Source organism: Glycine soja, chromosome 3, assembly GCF_004193775.1.
Source record: "Glycine soja cultivar W05 chromosome 3, ASM419377v2, whole genome shotgun sequence".
NCBI lineage: Eukaryota > Viridiplantae > Streptophyta > Magnoliopsida > Fabales > Fabaceae > Glycine > Glycine soja.
In genome coordinates, this window is record NC_041004.1 from 10,512,781 (window position 1) to 10,530,120 (window position 17,340).

Below are 17,340 nucleotides of genomic sequence, written 5' to 3' on the forward strand. Positions count from 1 at the left end.
AATATTCCCCGCATCAACCAAATTATTCAGCCAACATTGAAACCCCTCCCAATCCGATGTCCGTCTAATAAAGATTTCCCACTCAACCACAAAGGCCTCCCTCACAAAATTTGTTTCCTGCATAGTCTCGACCCACCAGAAACACCAATCCCAACATAAACACAAACCTGAGGAGGAAGTTCCCAGAAAAAAAGCCCTCAGAGTTCACCCCGATACCAATACCTTATGTTGACCTACTACCATATTTAATCAGCAACCAAATGGATGTGGAAAGCCCCGAGAAGGTCTACCAATCTCCTTTTCCCCGATGGTACAATCATAATGCAACATGCGCCTATCATGGTGGTGTTCCCGTGCATTCTAAATAGCAGTGTGTGGCCTTCAAGCACAAGGTCCAAAGCTTGATTGATGCGGGATGACTGACATTTCAAGAAGACAGTCTGAATGTAAGGACTAATCCACTCGCCAATCATGGAGGCTCGGTGGTTAATGCAGTGGAAGAATCAGAGCCTCGGGGGTTGAAGCAGATGGGGGACCTGTCAACCTCTGGAAGGTTCATTCTAGAAGCATTGCGTGAGGCTGGTATGATTCGCCTTGATGGAGAGAAAGGGGATTCCTGTTTACTGCATCTGGGGGCATTGCATGATGTGGAGACGTGCCCAATGGCCGAAGAATTACTATAGGGAATAATGGATAGGGGTCAGATTAAAGTCTGTAGTGCGAAGAAGGGGGAGGGGGATGCATGCATGCAGTCAAATGATCAAAACCTAAGTAAGCCCAAGTCTTTGGTGATCCACTTCACTAGGGATGTCACCACTCAGAAGCCCTAAGGTTTCTAGCCCGTTACAATTAAGAAGCATGCGCCCTTCCATTACAAAAGTGATAAGGCGGTGCCATGGAAGTAAGTCGCACAAGGACCCGACAGAAAGATGGAACCTCTTCCAGTATTCTCAAAACACCGAATTCATTAAGCCCTGAAATGTGGCAGGGGCATTGATTAAGCCAAAAGGCATAACCAAGTACTCATAATGCCCTGAATGAGTTTTGAAAGTTGTTTTATGTACATCTACCTCCACCATTCTGACTTGATTATAGCCAGACCTCAAGTCAATTTTGGAAAATACAGTAGAGCCATGTAGCTCATCCAATAAATCATCAACCAATTCTTCTATTATGTCATTCTATTGTTTAGAATACCTGTATGGTCTCTTATTCACAGGGTTAGTTCCTTGCACCAAAGGAACAATGTGATCATGATCTGGCCTTCTAGGTGGTAGAGTTGTGGGTACTGCAAACACATCTTCATATTGAAGTAGCAACTTATCAATACTGTTAGGAATTGAGGAAGATGTAGCATGAGTGGACAAGGAGTGGAGCAACAATCCTTCTTCAGACTCACATACTTGCAACATAGAAATGTGAACTCCTGCAGCTAGTGTTTTATGTATCTACTGCTTCCTAATTATCTTAATATTTGTAGAAGAATTGTCTCTCAAGACATTTCTTCTTCCTTGAGTAGTGAACTCCATGGTTAACTTGTCAAAGTTCCATGTGATATTCCCCAATGTAATCAGCCATTCGATACCAAGAACCATATTACAATAGCCTAAGGGTAATAACAAGATATTTGAACTGAATGTAATGTTCTGTATAAGCCAAGAGAACCCTTTCACCATAGTATTAATCTGCACTCTAGCCCCATCAGCCACAGTGACACTAATAGGATCCATATCTTCAATTTTGCATCCTAGCTACTTAGCTACTCCCATTGTCAATGAGAATGTGCAGGGGCTTCTTCCTTACCTGACCAGTGACTCTCATGGTCCGAAACTTGGCTACTCCAGTTGGGGCATTTACTGAAATCAAGGGTTCCAACATCAGAGTCAGCATTCTTATCTATTTCCATGATGTGGATTTGGAGTTTCTTATGAGTTTGACTATGGGCAGGGGTAAAGTGTTCATCACAGAAATAACTGAGACCCTTAGCCCTCCTTTCACTCGTATACGCAGGGGTTAGCTGTTTAGTGGTTTGTGTTTTAGGTTTTATAGGTTCTAATAAGGTTTTGGGAGGGTTTGGTAATAGTGGTGACTTTGTTACAGGGTTGGGTTTCAAGGTTTTAGAGAGTGGTTTGGCTTGCAAATTGATGGCATTGGCATTTTCATACATCTTAGCTAGGGAAAAGGCTTTCATAACAGAGGTTGGTTGGAACATTCTAACCATCATTTGAATGTCCATTTGCAATCCACCAAGAAAACAACTCAATTGATGGGCCTCATATAAGTCAATTCTCGAAACAATTGCATCAAATTCAGTGTGATAATCAGTAACAGTGCCTTTCTGTCGAAGTCTCATGTGTTCAACCATTGGATCCTCGCAAACTTCACCAAATCTTTCAATCAAGATTTTTGTATAGTCAGTCCATGAGGGCAATTAATCGAGTCCCACATTCTTTACATACGCACTGTGCCATTGGAGAGCTTTGCCTTCAAAATGGACCACAGCCAAGCGCACCTTGTACTCTTTGGGGGTTTGATCCACCGAAAAGAAAGTGTCACACTGGATGATCCAGTTCTTGACGCCCTCGCCATTGAATCGGGGAAAATCCAAACGTACGAGCCTAGTCTTACACGAATAGGACCGGGGAGACGCGCCAGAACCTGATGAGCAAGAATGTTCGTGGTGCCGAAACATATCCTCGATCCGCTGCAATGATGCTCTAGTATCCATGAATCGTTCTTCCATTCGTGTATTGAGGCGTTCTTCAATTTCACGAATATGCGTTTGATTTCTGGTATTATCAGCCATAGCGGAGTCGTAGTGTGAAGGTCATCGTCTGATACCAATTGTTATGGTTGTTCTAGGAAGGAAGGACCTCGCTGAATAACCAAGGAAGGAGTAAGGAATCCACAAGCAGAATGGACACCAAACCAGGAACTTTATTGATTGGATTGGAATTTGCAAAGAGAGTTTCTTACAAAAGCTAAATGAATACACCCCTGCTGGAACTGCTGTATATATATATATATATATATATATATATATATATATATATATATATATAGCAGTTCAATTACAATCAACTAATGGCTCATGACATGGCATGTGTCCTAAGGGCATCACTATGTCGTACCGTAGAAGCTTCCATAGGCTCCCCTTTCAGCTCAAAGCCTTTCTCCCCAAACCCTAACCTTTAAATCATCGTCATCAGTGGCCCCAGCAATGTCGGCAAGGACACCCTCATCGCGTGCCTCCGCCACTCCTGTTGCGCCCTCCACTTCGTTGTCACCGCCACCCCGCCGAGGTTGATAGGAAGGAATACATCTTCATCTCCAAGGAGGAGTTTCAAAGAAGTATATTCAACAATGGCATTGAGTGATGTCATTTAAAGAGTCAAGTTTGAGATTTTGATTCGATTAGGATTGATTTTTTTGTGTAATAGACAACGGGGATTTGTTGAAACTGCAGCTGAAGGAGACGACGTTGGAGTTCTCATGGCCAATCACAAGAATAACATCAGTATTTCCTGAATCCGCAACTCAACCATCTTCCATGCCAACACATGCTCTGTGGAGAATGCCAAGGCAATTACCGCACTCATTGAAGAGCTTAACACTCCAGAGGCTAAATTCAAACTCGCCTCTAGAGTTTCTGCCTTTCTCTGGTGATACTCTTCCATTCAAGGGTCTGAAATCAATCAACTTTCTATCCATTTTTCTTCTATTTCATAATTCAAATTCATAATTCAAATTCCATTCATGCTACTATTGTTGTCACTTCTGAACTTCCTCTAGGCTTAGGATTGGGTTCATCTACCTAGTTTTGTGTTGCATTGTGCCTTGTTGGCTTATACTGATTCTGTCTCTTTGGATGTGAAGCATCAAGGATGGCTCTCCTTTGGGAGAAGGATCTTGATTTGGTAAATAAATTGGCTTTTAAAGGGGAGAAGATCATTCGTGGAAAGCCCTCTGGAATTGACAACACAGTAAGCGCATATGGTACGCTACAATCGTTTTATATTATATGGAATATGTCTTTCTGCATTTATCTTGTTACTGATGATTTCAATGGAAACAAGTTGCATTTCTCTTTTACTTGGTATCTTAATAGGATCACCTGGAATTAATTATAATTGATGTGACCCTAGAGGAATAATTGAAGGTCATCATGACCTACTGGTTTAAGCAAGTGAATTAAGAAATATACAATGGTGTTAGGTGGGAGATATATCTTGAAAATTGTGTTTTGTTTCAAATGTTTAATCATCATGTACTTTGCTTACATACGTAAGTTACTATCATTGAATATGCAACTCACTCTATAGTTACCACCATTATTTGGTAACGTTATCATCTTCAAGTCGGGTAACTTGACACATCTGAAGTCAAGTGTGTCGATTAAAATCCTCATTACTAACACCAAAGTAGGGAGGAACACAAAAGCATTCGTGGCTGGTGTTGGAGAGAGGATGCTAAGGCATCTAGATATAATGGCTTTTGTGTTTAGTGCTATTGATTCTATTAACAATGAATTGATTTCCATTCTCAAGTCACCTACACCAAATGACCTATTGGTAATTGAGAAAGAAGAGAAGATAGAAGAACTAATGGATATTGATCTTAATGCTACCCTGAGCTGTGTCAATGATTGCTTACCAAATAATGAGAAAGGAAAGAAAGCTGGAGTCATACCTAACAGAATAATTGGTAACTTAAATATCAGTTATGTATATCTTTTTTATTATTTTTAAGTGTGTGGTTTGATTTTCTATGTGTCCCCGAGACCTTGAGATTGGCGTGGAGGATAATCTCAATCACCAAGTAACTAGTGTTCCATCACCTAAATATTATCTAGACCTCACACCAGAAGTGCACACTATTAAGAAAAGTTGGTTCAACTGATAGGATGTAATATAGTCAAGTCAAGTTGCAATACTTTTATTCTTTTGTATTTCATAAGTGACATGTTTCTGTATATTATTTTAGTAAGATTTTAGAGACTGCAATTTATAGATTTTTTTTTATCTAGACACATGTGAATGTAATGAAGTTTCTTTCCTAAGCTTGCTAGCAATTTGAAATGTTAATTAATTTACTCATGAAAGGTGGGCCCATTGCTTCATATTCCTACAATTTAGTCTAATTTTATGCTTGTGTGTCAAGTCCAACCATCGTTTTGCAAGAACTGTATCTCCAACCTTGCCACATAGCAAGCTTCATCTAATGTTCACTAGTTATTTTTGTCCTTATTAATACACTTATTGATGCCTTGTTTGATATACTTGAAATCAATGTATGGCCCTATCATTATATTATCTTACCAATCTTATTTAGAGTCACTCGTCTAGTTTCTCACTTTTCCTCCCCTACTGCAAAGGAAAGAATTTAGATAGCATTACAAAGAGTGTCTAGAACTAAGATGTTTTTATTTGTTTTTCCTTCCCAATGAAGTCATGTAATGTCCTTCATTCTTGAAATGTTTGTTTTGTATTTCAAAAATTTTATTTGATTATTTGTTTTTTTTGCTTAATTATTGGCTATTTATGATCTAGAGGTTGATATGGAAAAAAACTGATAGAAAAATTAAATGCTAATTGCTAAATTAAAATTTGTCATGGAACTAGATTCATTTTTTCAAAATAATGATAGTAATGTTATTGGTGAAGATGTGAGGCATCCTTCTATATGATATTGAAAGTTAATATGCATCAAGGACTTAATGTATACATTATGTTAAATAGACATGCACTCTACTAATGAAGAGTTACCTTCCCCACTGTCCTGTATTTTTCTACTGACACTGGTGTGAAATCTTGGCGTATGAACGTATCCTACCGATATTGGTAAAGTACCCCTTTGTTGGAATCTGTCATCAAGAATTAGGCAGAGAAACTAGAAACACAAGTCAATCTATCATGAGAAGTTGGTTAGTTACACCATCCTTTGGCAACTTACACTAGTAGAAAATATAGAATTAACATCGCAAGATTAACATCGGTTTTTTAAAAAACCGATATTAACAAAAACGCGGTGGCATTTTTGTAAATCAGTCGAGTTAGTTAACATCGGTTTTTTTTAAACCCGATGTTAACTACCTACAGTTAACATCGGTTTTGTGAAAACCGATGTTAACTACCTTAGGTCAACATCGGTTATTTTTAGAAAATCGATGTTGTGCTGTTGATAAATTAAAAACTTGAATTACTTCATCCTCCCGCGCGCTAACACCCTATCGTTTCTCCTTTCTCCTTCCTCCTGAGCACCGACTGCAGCAAATTGCTCGTGACTACAACCACATTGTTGTCAGCTACGACTGCCACTGAAACCCTATCGTCACTACAACCACATTGTTGTCAGCTACGACTGGTCGTTACTCTTCTTTCTTAGTCTCACTCCGAGTTGCCTCTAGTTGCCACTCTAGGTCAGCTTCATGTCTTCATTCCTTTTCGTTGCATTTAGACTCTGTTTTCTTTGCTTTTTATAAGGACATTGTTGTCGTTGGACTTTGTTTTTTTGGTTGAGGTACGGGTCTCTGTTACCTTGTTGATCGGAAGTAGTTTGACCTATTTGTTCTTTTGCTTTGTTCGTTTCACATTTTCTGTTCTTTTGAATCTATTAGAAAATTATTTGTAGTTGGTCTACTATCCTGTGGTGTTGTAGATTCAATTCCTTTTTCATTCAATGTTTTGATAGTGGGGTAGGGGCTAGTGGTTATATATGTGAGTTGTTTTCCTAACCATAAGATTTATTTGATAGTGGGAAAGGGGGTGTAATGGTGGAGATGTGGGCAGAATGGTTTCAGAGGTGTTAGGCACAATGGATGGTTTTGGGGATTTCGATGAGTTAGGAGAACACAAAGGGCTTTGTGTACTTTGGGTCAGAAAACAAAAGCTTTGGTGAAGTAACCTGGCTTCTGGTGTGGCAGGTATTGGTTTTGCTGACAAGTAGTGCAGTTACGAACAAAAGCTTTAGTGTCAAAGTACATGCTTGACCAGTAGAAGGAGGTGCCGAGCCTAACCAAATTTGGTTGAGGTTTAAAGTGTCCTGTCATTGGGGAGGAGTGGTGAAGATTGGAAATCTGAGGCACAAAGAGTCAATTCTGTAAGTACAATAAGCCTTTTGAGACTCTGAAAGTTATTTGCATGCTTTCCTCAATTTCAACTTTTCTAATCAGTTATTTGCCTTCACAAGGTCTTGCGTTTAAATTTGTAGGTTATGTTTCGTTCCACTTTGTAATGTGAGCCACTGTTGGATTATCTGCCAAAGCGCTTGCAACATACTTCTCTTGTACAACAAGTGTTGAACCAATTGGCTAAAGGTATGTCTCTATTATAGGGTATGGATTCCCAAATATCATACTTATGACCATGAACAAGAGCTTCTACATGCCCAAATATGATAGTTGTTGGTTTTTTGTATGTGAAATTTTGTAACAAAAAAAAAAGAACACTTAAAGCCCATAGTTTAGTTTAGTACCTGCATTAGTTGATTGTGCAAACATGACTATAATGACAATGCCTCATAATACAATATAATACCTTATGTTGGAGTTTACTATTTCCTTAATGACATGTGAAATTTAAGTATTAGTTAACAAATGTTTTGGTGTTTTGGGTAATGAAGCCCATATAATTCTCTGTTTAACTTAAAAACTAGTGAAGTATTATGGTTTTCGAAACCTAGAGGAAACCATCACAGTTAACATAATTAAAATGAACAAGATTAAGAAAACTTTAGGTGCAAATGTATAGATATAAATAAATTTGAGTGAGTATGACAAAGGTTTTGTAAAGAAGTTTGCGGTTGTGGGTTACCTCAAAAAATCCCCAGTTCTGACAAGCATGTTGAATTTGGTCCAAGATAGTCTTTCTCTCCTCACCATTGATATTCTCCAAGTTGATCACAGGGAAGTTCTCCATCTCTCACTCTTTGAATTTCTCTTGTTCCTCCGAGTAAAACTATCTTAGATTTAGTTTGTTTGTGCAGATAGGGAAACAATGTGTGTGCTATTTATAGAAATTTAAGTGTACAGTACAATTGATAAATAATAGTATTCCAAATCGTGTTTGACTAGTTATAAGGCATGTGAATCATGAAATTTGCGTCATTGCATCGTGTTGTTAGAAGTTAGAAGCTTAAGCTTGATCCATCATACAATTGTTAACTGTATCAGGTATTTAAAGCCTACACAAATGCTGAGTTGCAATGAAGTTGTAATTGCAAGTTGAGAGACAGACTAAGTAAGAGTGAGTTAATGATATACAAATGCTAATATATCAATTATGGTCAATAATTCATCTTTAGTCCTTTAAAAGTGAAAATACTATAATATAGTAGATGTATCTTGTTGTCCCTTAAATTTATACAAATCAAACAGATTCTAATTGTCTTATTCTTGCTGGTTTCTAAACTTTATTTAGGTTTGTGGTTGCATTCAGAGAGGAATTTAATAAGTTGTACTTTCCGACTTTGGGTGACATCAAGGAAAGGGTAAGATTTAAGCTAGGATTGTCTATCTTGAGCATTATTTAACTTTTTATGCACTTTAAGTATATTCCTTGTTTAATTCCACTTTAAGTTGGCACCAAGTAAACTGTGATTGTTTGCAACTACTGATATTTGGGTGTCTGACATAAGATAAGCTTGTAATTTGTCTAACAAAAGTGTCCACATTTCCATCATCATTGATTATGTGCTTGATTGCAACGTTTAGATTATTTGTCATTTTACCCTTATAGACCTTACCTAAAATTGAAATCCATTAATAAGAATTCGTTATGCATACAGATTCAATCAAGCTTGGACAATTTAAATAAATAAGTGGATGTCTTCAATTGGTTAGGCAAGGCAAAGAACCAAGATTTTAAGTTTTTAACTCTAGGAACACCTATCCAATTCCATGTTATGCTAGTGTGATCCTGTATCTGCATTGACAGTAAGTACCTAAAGTCACATGCGTCAATAAACTGATTACATCTTTCACAATGCCATGTCCCATCTGCGTTATTAGTCACCTTTTTGTTACATTGTCTATCCCCTATCTTGAGAGGGCACCCTGGGTAACAGAAGTTATCAACCTTAATGTGTGAAACAACTACAAAGACAAATATCCAATCAGGCTTCTCTAAAGTCCCTAACTTCTCATCTTTAATTTGAGATATAGTCTTCCACACATCAGTCTTACCCAAATTAGACATTTCTCTAGAAATAGAGAGAGTTGGGACACTCTTCTTTTCATTTTCAAACCATCTTTCAAGTTGCCCAAATTTCTCCACCATCAGAATCCACAACATCAAAAGAAAACACCTACCAACATAATAGAGCTCGACATTCTTAGCCTATAGAGTTTTACTACTGAAAGGCTAACATAAGGTAAAAGGTAATCAAAACTAGGCCAAAGTATATCATAGGCCTATCTATCATTGGATATTAATGGTTGACAAGGCCAAAAGATATAACTGGCAAGCCCTAGATCTTGATGCCAAAATTCTTATGCAACAACTCTCCTTAGGAACCATCAGAACCCTATCGTCGTGTGGTAAATTAGTTTCAAGTAGAAGTGTCATATAGAAACATTCAAGCGATAGACCCAATGTTTTATATATGAAATTCTCCATACCAAACATCTCTGGGATATTACAATAAATTTGTATACGTATTTCCAGAATTAGGTGATAAAAACTTACAAGAGTTCAAATTTTGACAAACCTGGAGGACCCATTGTGCACAACTCAAGAACCTTGCAACTCCAAGAGCAAAAATATAGTGTGCTATGAATGGTTCAACAATCTGAAAGTTGAATTTAAAAATTAAATCCAACTTTGTTTAGAAAGACTAACAGGCAAAGTTGAATGATAATTGTATTTATGAAGAGTGAAGACTAACTAGCAAAAGAAGATGTAATAACCACATCATCATCACCATTTAAAACATTCAAAAGATAATAAAGAAAAGGTAAAAGGCAAAAATGTATATCTTTGAGACCTTAGTGTTCTGCATGACCCGCAGCTGAGGGAGAACAGAAACAGCTTCAAGATAAACACAAAATGCCCAGAGAATCCTATTAAGTGGATGATGCCGGGTTATTGGATGAATTTACAAGGACAGCACAACACAAGGTATTACCTGCATTTTGGTAAAAGAAAATTAGAACACTCCATACTCAGGCATAGCAATTTAATCATCATCACATGAAATATACAATATCCTACTTCTTATGACAGAAAATACTTCCATTTGAGAGATAAAGTTGGTTACTTGGGTTTGAAACTAAGACATTTCCATTCCAAAATTTCACAGGTAAAGGGAAAACTACAAAAATAGTAACAAATGATAAGGTGAAATTTCTGCTTCCTTGAACCCATTTTGAGATTTAAAAATGTGATTCATCAATAAAGATTTCAAAAAAAAATTGAACTAAGCACGCCTCCAAAATCATTGTCCTCATAATCAAACATTAAAATATCTGTTTTTGAACAGGTAATCAAGCCAAACAAGCTTGCAGGAATGATAGAGCACACAATCAAACAATGCGTTTCCCTTCTCCTTTTCTGGAAAATTGTACGATGAATCAACAATAACAATCACAAACTAAACTTTAGTTTCAGGCTTTGAGGTGCAGTTTCTATGCAAGAAAAGATAAATACAATTAATAATAACCATACAGATAATAAACTTTATAATTTTATAAATTTAAGAAGTTCCAAAATTGTTTTTAACACAATCCTACCCTAAAAGTTTGCAGAATAAATTACATTTTCCACCAATTGCAGTTTTGTAGTTAAAAAAAAGTTTCTTATATAAGAGTTGATTAGGCATTGGATAACTAACCACATAGTATATTGCAAGGTTGACCTTATCATCTATATAACTAGATTTCAATTTGAAACGTGTCACTTGGACTATGGTTTTTTTTCCAGGTTATCATATACTACTTTTAATTCGCATTGTTGTTGAAGCTCTTTAGGGTTATAGCAACTTCAAGCACATATGTAGGAACTAGTATGCATATACTGGTGTTTGATTTAAAATCTTATATACTGGTGTTTGCTTTACAATCTTATATACTAGTGTTTGATTTAAAATGTTGCATACTGGTGTTTGATTTAAAATATTATATGCAACACCTTTAAAAGGACTACACCAAATATAATGCTATGATTTGAAAGGGTACCTAAGATTTCGATGATGATTGCTGGACTGCCTACTTATATCCCTTAACAACTCCTTGATGACTGGCAAGGTCTGCAACAATGTTGTCCAATGACCATAGCACAAAGGAACCAAGTGCTTCATATACTAAAATTGTGTGTGTACGTAAACTAGAATGCATTCAGAACTTCCAACATTAAAGATTGCAATCTTAATTAGTCACTACTTGCCACGTTTGATCTTCAATAGTCTCTCAATCTATTTAGGGTTTTGTAGCACCAACAACAACATTATGGTATATTCTCAGTATTTTGAGGGTCCAAGACCATTCCCCAGGACCAATCTCTTACTATAAGAGAAAATCTAGTCTTCTCTTCCAATCTATTTAGTAGCCTATCTCTGCCACATTCTGTTAGAAAGTTAACTAACAATGGATAAATAACTATAACTCTTACAACAAGCAGAATCAGCCCATTAGGGTTACCTATTAGAATTGATTTGATAGGATATGACTTTTTTGTAAACCATATCAATTTAGAGATTGTAGCGGTTGTTTCTCTCTCTGGGAATCTCTCTATGCCAGCAATTGAATTTGCTCATGAGCATGGATGGAAGTGTTTATAGTTAGAGTGTGATTGAATCCTTGTTAACTTAGCTTTTGAGAATCTAAGTGTTATTCGTTGGTAGTTGCATAATAGATGGCAGAATTGTAGTGTCCTCCAAAGAAGGTGAATTCATGTCGCTGCAAATTGATTATAATGCTTGTTCTGGCCTCATTGGTTTAGTAACTCTTCAATATAGGAGTGCATCGTGTCGCTAATGATGTTTAGAATATGATGATCCTTTGGTACCCTCGAATGACCCCCATACATGCAGACACACACAGCCACACAGACACACACACACACACACACACACACACACACACACACACGGACAAACACACACAAAGACACAGACACGCACATAGACAAACACACACACACACACAAGCACACAAACACTCACATAGAGTCACACACACACACAAACAGAGACACACACATAGACAATTGTTGATGTCCTTGTATGTCATGAATGTAATATGCTATACAAACAATTGTTGATGTCGATATTTGTCTGTAATCAAAATTTAGATTTTGTATGTTCTTGTACGTCATCAATGTAATTTTCCATATAAACAATTGTTCTTCATGATGAGTGAACCTTAGATTCCTGTTTGAGACTGAATGCAATGATTCTTGCGGATAGTTTGCATTAGTCATTGTATTTAGTCTTGAATTGTCCGTTTGGACAGTTTGGGGAGACTAGTATTTTTATGTTAGATTCATTCGTTAAGGTTATTATTATTTTGATTAATTTGATAAAATTTCGGTACAATGCATTTCAAGTTGTGTATCTTGGAGACCAATGCGAAATACTGCTGAAATTTAGTCAAATTTTTCAAAATAATGCTAACCCTGACGTATGAAGCTAACATAAAAGATAGTATTCCTAAATGGGATAGGGCCACACCTTTAAATATAAAAGTGAGATTTTCATGCATGGAATTGCTTAGATGGATCGAAGTTGGATGAATGAAATTCGCATGAGCCCAGAATATGAGGATGGCGTCAAATAGCTCTTGCAATTTGCTTCAGAAAGAGGTCGACCGAATGAAGAAGGAAAATATTATTGTCCTTGCATCAACTGTTTGAACGGAAGACGACAACTACTGGACGACATACAGGAGCATCTATTGTGTGATGGAATTAAGAAGAATTACACGACGTGGATATGGCATGGTGAAGTGAAAAACATGTAGAGTGGGTCCCAAGCTGAATCGTTTGATGTAGGAATGGGAGATCGCTTGAAGGACATGATTCATGACCTTGGACAAGAGTCTTTTCAGCAAGCACACGCCCCTATGTATGAAGGATTGCAGAGTGATTCAAAGAAGCCTTTGTATACGGTCTGCAGTGTTAAGTTTGGTTAATGTGAAGGCCAAGTATGGGTGGAGTGACAAAAGTTTTACCTCACTGCTTGAGGTAGTGCATAATCTGCTTCCAGAGGACAACACGCTGCCTAAAAATTACTATAAGGCAAAAAAGATATTGTGTCCGATGGGTATGGAGTATCAGAAGATTCATGTTTGCCCCAACGATTGCATACTGTACAGGCATGAATTCCAAGAAATGTCCAAATGCCCTATCTGTGGGACTTCATGGTACAAAGTGAAGAATGAAGAGGAAAGCAGTTCTAATGAAAACTCAAAGAAGGGCCCTCTGATTTGTCATCATTTTCTCCTATTTCTTAACCCTTTTTGTCACCATTTTAATTACTGATTAGCCTTAATTGTCAAATTAATTATGTAGTTTTATCATTTGGGCCTACTAGACTAATTTTGTGTTTTTAATTTAATTTCAAGAGAATTATAAGCAATTAGGCTTGAATCCGGAATTGGGCTTGGACTTGAAGAGAGCAGACAATTTTATCAAATCTTATCTTATCCAGATTTTATCTCATCTAGATATTATTTCATCTAGATTTTATCTTATCTTATCTTATCTAGATTTGATTTCATCTAGATTTTATTTTATCAAATTTTATCTTATCTTGTCCAGATTTCATTTTATTTATTGGCTTGGACTTAAAACAGATTTGTAAGCTTTGGGGCTGAGAACCTATATAACAGCACCAAGGTTTTAGTTTGAGAAGAACTTTTCATTTTGGGAGAAAGAATAATTTTAGGTTTTGCAATTCTAGTTTTTACTATTCACATAGCAATAAAATTTGGTTTTTTGCTTCAATTTGTTAATGGAAGGCTAAGTCTCCAGCGTCGTTTTCTCTTGAGGATCAAGCACAACTCTCTTTGAGATTTTATTATTACTATTGAATTCTGATAAGTTTTTCCTCTTCACCAATTACGCTGTATTTGTTGCTATTAATCCATGCATGCTTAGTGCTTGATTAATTGTCTCTAGCTTAATTTACGTTTATGCTTAATGATTAGTTTCGTTCATGATTAATTGGTCTATGTGTTGCTTAATCACATAATGACTGCCTTATGTTATATTTCACTTAGTAATTTTATTTAGGGTTGGATTAAGTGGTTGAACTGATAAAGGATAAATTCTTGTAACCTAGGATAAGAGACTTGCTTGTGAATCAAGGGGAAACATGTTTTAATTATGATATTTTCTAATTAAAATTTGTTTGCTATTTAATTTACAAAAACAAACAACCCCCCTAATTCGTTACTGTTTTATTACTATCTGTTATGAACGTTTGGTTGACCATTGCTCGTTGGGAAATGACCTAGGACCACTTCCTAAATACTGCATTTTTAATGTTTATTTGATTCGGGTACGACCTCGATCAAATTTGGCGCTGTTGCCGGGGAGCAGTGGGCCAAAGGTTCATAATAGTGTTTAGTTATCTTATTTTGTGTAGCATTTTGTTTTGCATTTCAGTTGCATTCCCTGTTTAGCGATTGTTTTTAGCGATTGTTTTTAGTGACTGATTCAGCGATTGCTTCAGCTTTGTGATATGTTGTGAACAATGATGAACGGTGATTAGCGACTAGGAATTAGTGACTGATTTTGCAATTTAATTAGCGATTTTTGTTTTGATAGTTAGAGTTGTTATGTTTGGCTGATTTTTTGTGTGGTAGCTTCTTTTGATCCATATTTTGTGTGAAAAATACCAGGAGCACCTGGTGTGACAGTATTTGAGAGAGACAAAAATTTTGGGAACTTGTTTTTAGCAAAACTTAAAACGACCATAACTTTTGCTCCGGGTATCAAAATGACTATTATTATATATGCATTTTGGGTAGAAAAAAAAAACTTCCATACTATGACAGCCCGCTTTAGCCGGTTGGGGTCTCCCAAACTCCAAAAATCAGCCATTTACTAAGTTTTTTTTTATTTTTCAAGTATTATTGTCCTATTTTTCTAAACTTTGCTTAGGTAGTTTTCATAGTTAGACTTTGAATTTTTGTTTGAAATTTTTGGTGCTATCTTTTCATGATTTTAGGGTGTTCCTCACAAAATTTTAGCTCATTTTAATATTGTTTGAGTATAGCTGTAGTTTTACCCCCTTGTTAGGTGCTTGTTGAGAACACATTATTTGCTGCATATAATGCATGACTAGGGGTAATCCGGGTGATTTACAACCATTTGATCCTGAAATAGATAGAACCTTTCATAGATTAGTTAGGCATAGTGTGCATCCTGGTCATTCTGTGCATTTTAAGCATTTTGAGCATTTTGAGTATTCTGTTGCGAGTGATTCTGAATATTCTGATTTTGAGCATTCGACTACTAATTTTCATACTGAGAACATGGCTCTACCTCCACCTCGTGAGAGGACTCTTAGGGAGATGGCTGCACCTGATTTCACTTATGAAAGCTTGTGCATTCAATATCCTGATGAAGGTGTTCCTTATGTTCTCAAGGCTGGACTAATACATTTGCTGCCCAAGTTTCATGGTCTTGCAGGTGAAGATCCTTATAAGCATCTTAAGGAGTTCCATATTGTTTGTTACACCATGAAGCCCCCTGATGTTCAAGAAGATCATATCTTTCTAAAGGCTTTTCCTCATTCTCTGGAGGGAGTGGCAAAAGATTGGCTATACTACCTTGCTCCCAGGTCCATTTTCAACTGGGATGACCTTAAGAGGGTGTTCTTGGAGAAATTCTTCCCTGCATCTAGGACCACTGCCATCAGAAAAGACATTTCAGGCATTAGGCAACTTAGTGGAGAAAGCTTGTATGAGTACTGGGAAAGATTCAAGAAATTGTGTGCAAGCTGCCCTCACCACCAGATTTCTGAGCAACTCCTTCTTCAATATTTCTACGAGGGACTTAGCAACATGGAGAGGAGTATGATTGATGCTGCCAGTGGTGGACCTCTTGGTGATATAACCCATGCTGAAGCTAGGAATTTGATTGAGAAGATGGCTTCCAACTCCCAACAATTCAGTGCAAGAAATGATGCTATTGTCCTTAGTGGAGTCCATGCGGTGGCCACGGATTCATCTTCATCTACTGAAAATAAAAAGCTTGAAGGAAAACTTGATGCCTTGGTCAACCTGGTAACTCAGCTTGCCATGAATCAGAAATCTTCATCTGTTGCACGAGTCTGTGATCTATGTTTTTCTGCAGATCACCATACAGATCTTTGTCCTTCTTTGCAGCAATTTGGAGTCAATGAGCAACCTGAAGCTTATGCTGCAAACATTTATAATAGACCTCCTCAGCAGCAAAACCAACAACAGTAGAATAATTATGACCTTTCAAGCAATAGATACAATCCAGGTTGGAGGAATCATCCAAATCTGAGATGGACAAGTCCTCCACAACAACAACAGCTTGTCCCTCCTTTTCACAATGTTGCTGATCCAAGCAAGCCATATGTTCCTCCTCCAATACAGCAACAGTCACAACAAAGACTGAAAGCAACTGAGGCTCCTCCTCAACCTTCCTTAGAAGAGTTAGTGAGGCAAATGACCATCCAGAATATGCAATTTCAGCAAGAGACAAGAGCCTCCTTTCAGAGTCTGACAAATCAGATGGGGTAGATGGCTACTCAGATGAACCAAGCTCAGTCCCAAAATTCTGACAAATTGCCTTCACAAACTGTGCAGAATCCAAAAAATATGAGTGTCATCACCTTGAGGTCTGGCAACCAAATTCAAGTGCCTCCACCAGTAGCAGCACCTGCACCTAAATTTGTCAAGCTTCATTCTACACCTGAAAAAGAGGATGAGATAGTTTCACAAAAGAGAAAGCTTCTTAGCAAAAATTTTCATGCAGGTGGACCTTCTTCTAGTAATTTTGACTTACAGCAGCCTCATATCCCTCTTCCATTCCCACTTAAAGCAATTCCAAACAAAAAAATGGAAAAAGCGGAAAAGGAGATCTTGGAGACCTTCAGGAAAGTAGAGGTGAACATACCTCTACTAGATGCCATCAAGCAAATTCCAAGATATGCCAAGATTCTAAAGGAGTTGTGCACCCATAAAAGGAAGCTCAAAGGCAATGAAAGGATTAGCATGGGCAGAAATGTGTCAGCATTGATAGGTAAATTTGTTCCTCACATTCCTGAGAAATGTAAGGACCCAGATACTTTTTGTATACCTTGCATTATTGGGAACAGTAAATTTGAGAATGCCATGCTAGATCTAGGAGCATCAGTTAGTGTCATGCA

At 37.1% G+C, this 17,340-nt stretch overlaps 1 non-coding gene and 1 pseudogene across 1 annotated transcript; one reads left to right on the plus strand and one right to left on the minus strand.

The window, feature by feature from the left end:
• The first annotated feature begins 3,220 nt into the window (after nt 1-3,220).
• LOC114404945 lies at nt 3,221-6,945 on the plus strand (annotated as a pseudogene).
• Nucleotides 6,946-15,850: 8,905 nt separating this feature from the next.
• LOC114407984 lies at nt 15,851-15,957 on the minus strand. Its single transcript, XR_003665786.1, has one exon. It is a non-coding gene; the product is annotated as a small nucleolar RNA R71 (small nucleolar RNA).
• Between the last annotated feature and the right edge of the window lie 1,383 nt (nt 15,958-17,340).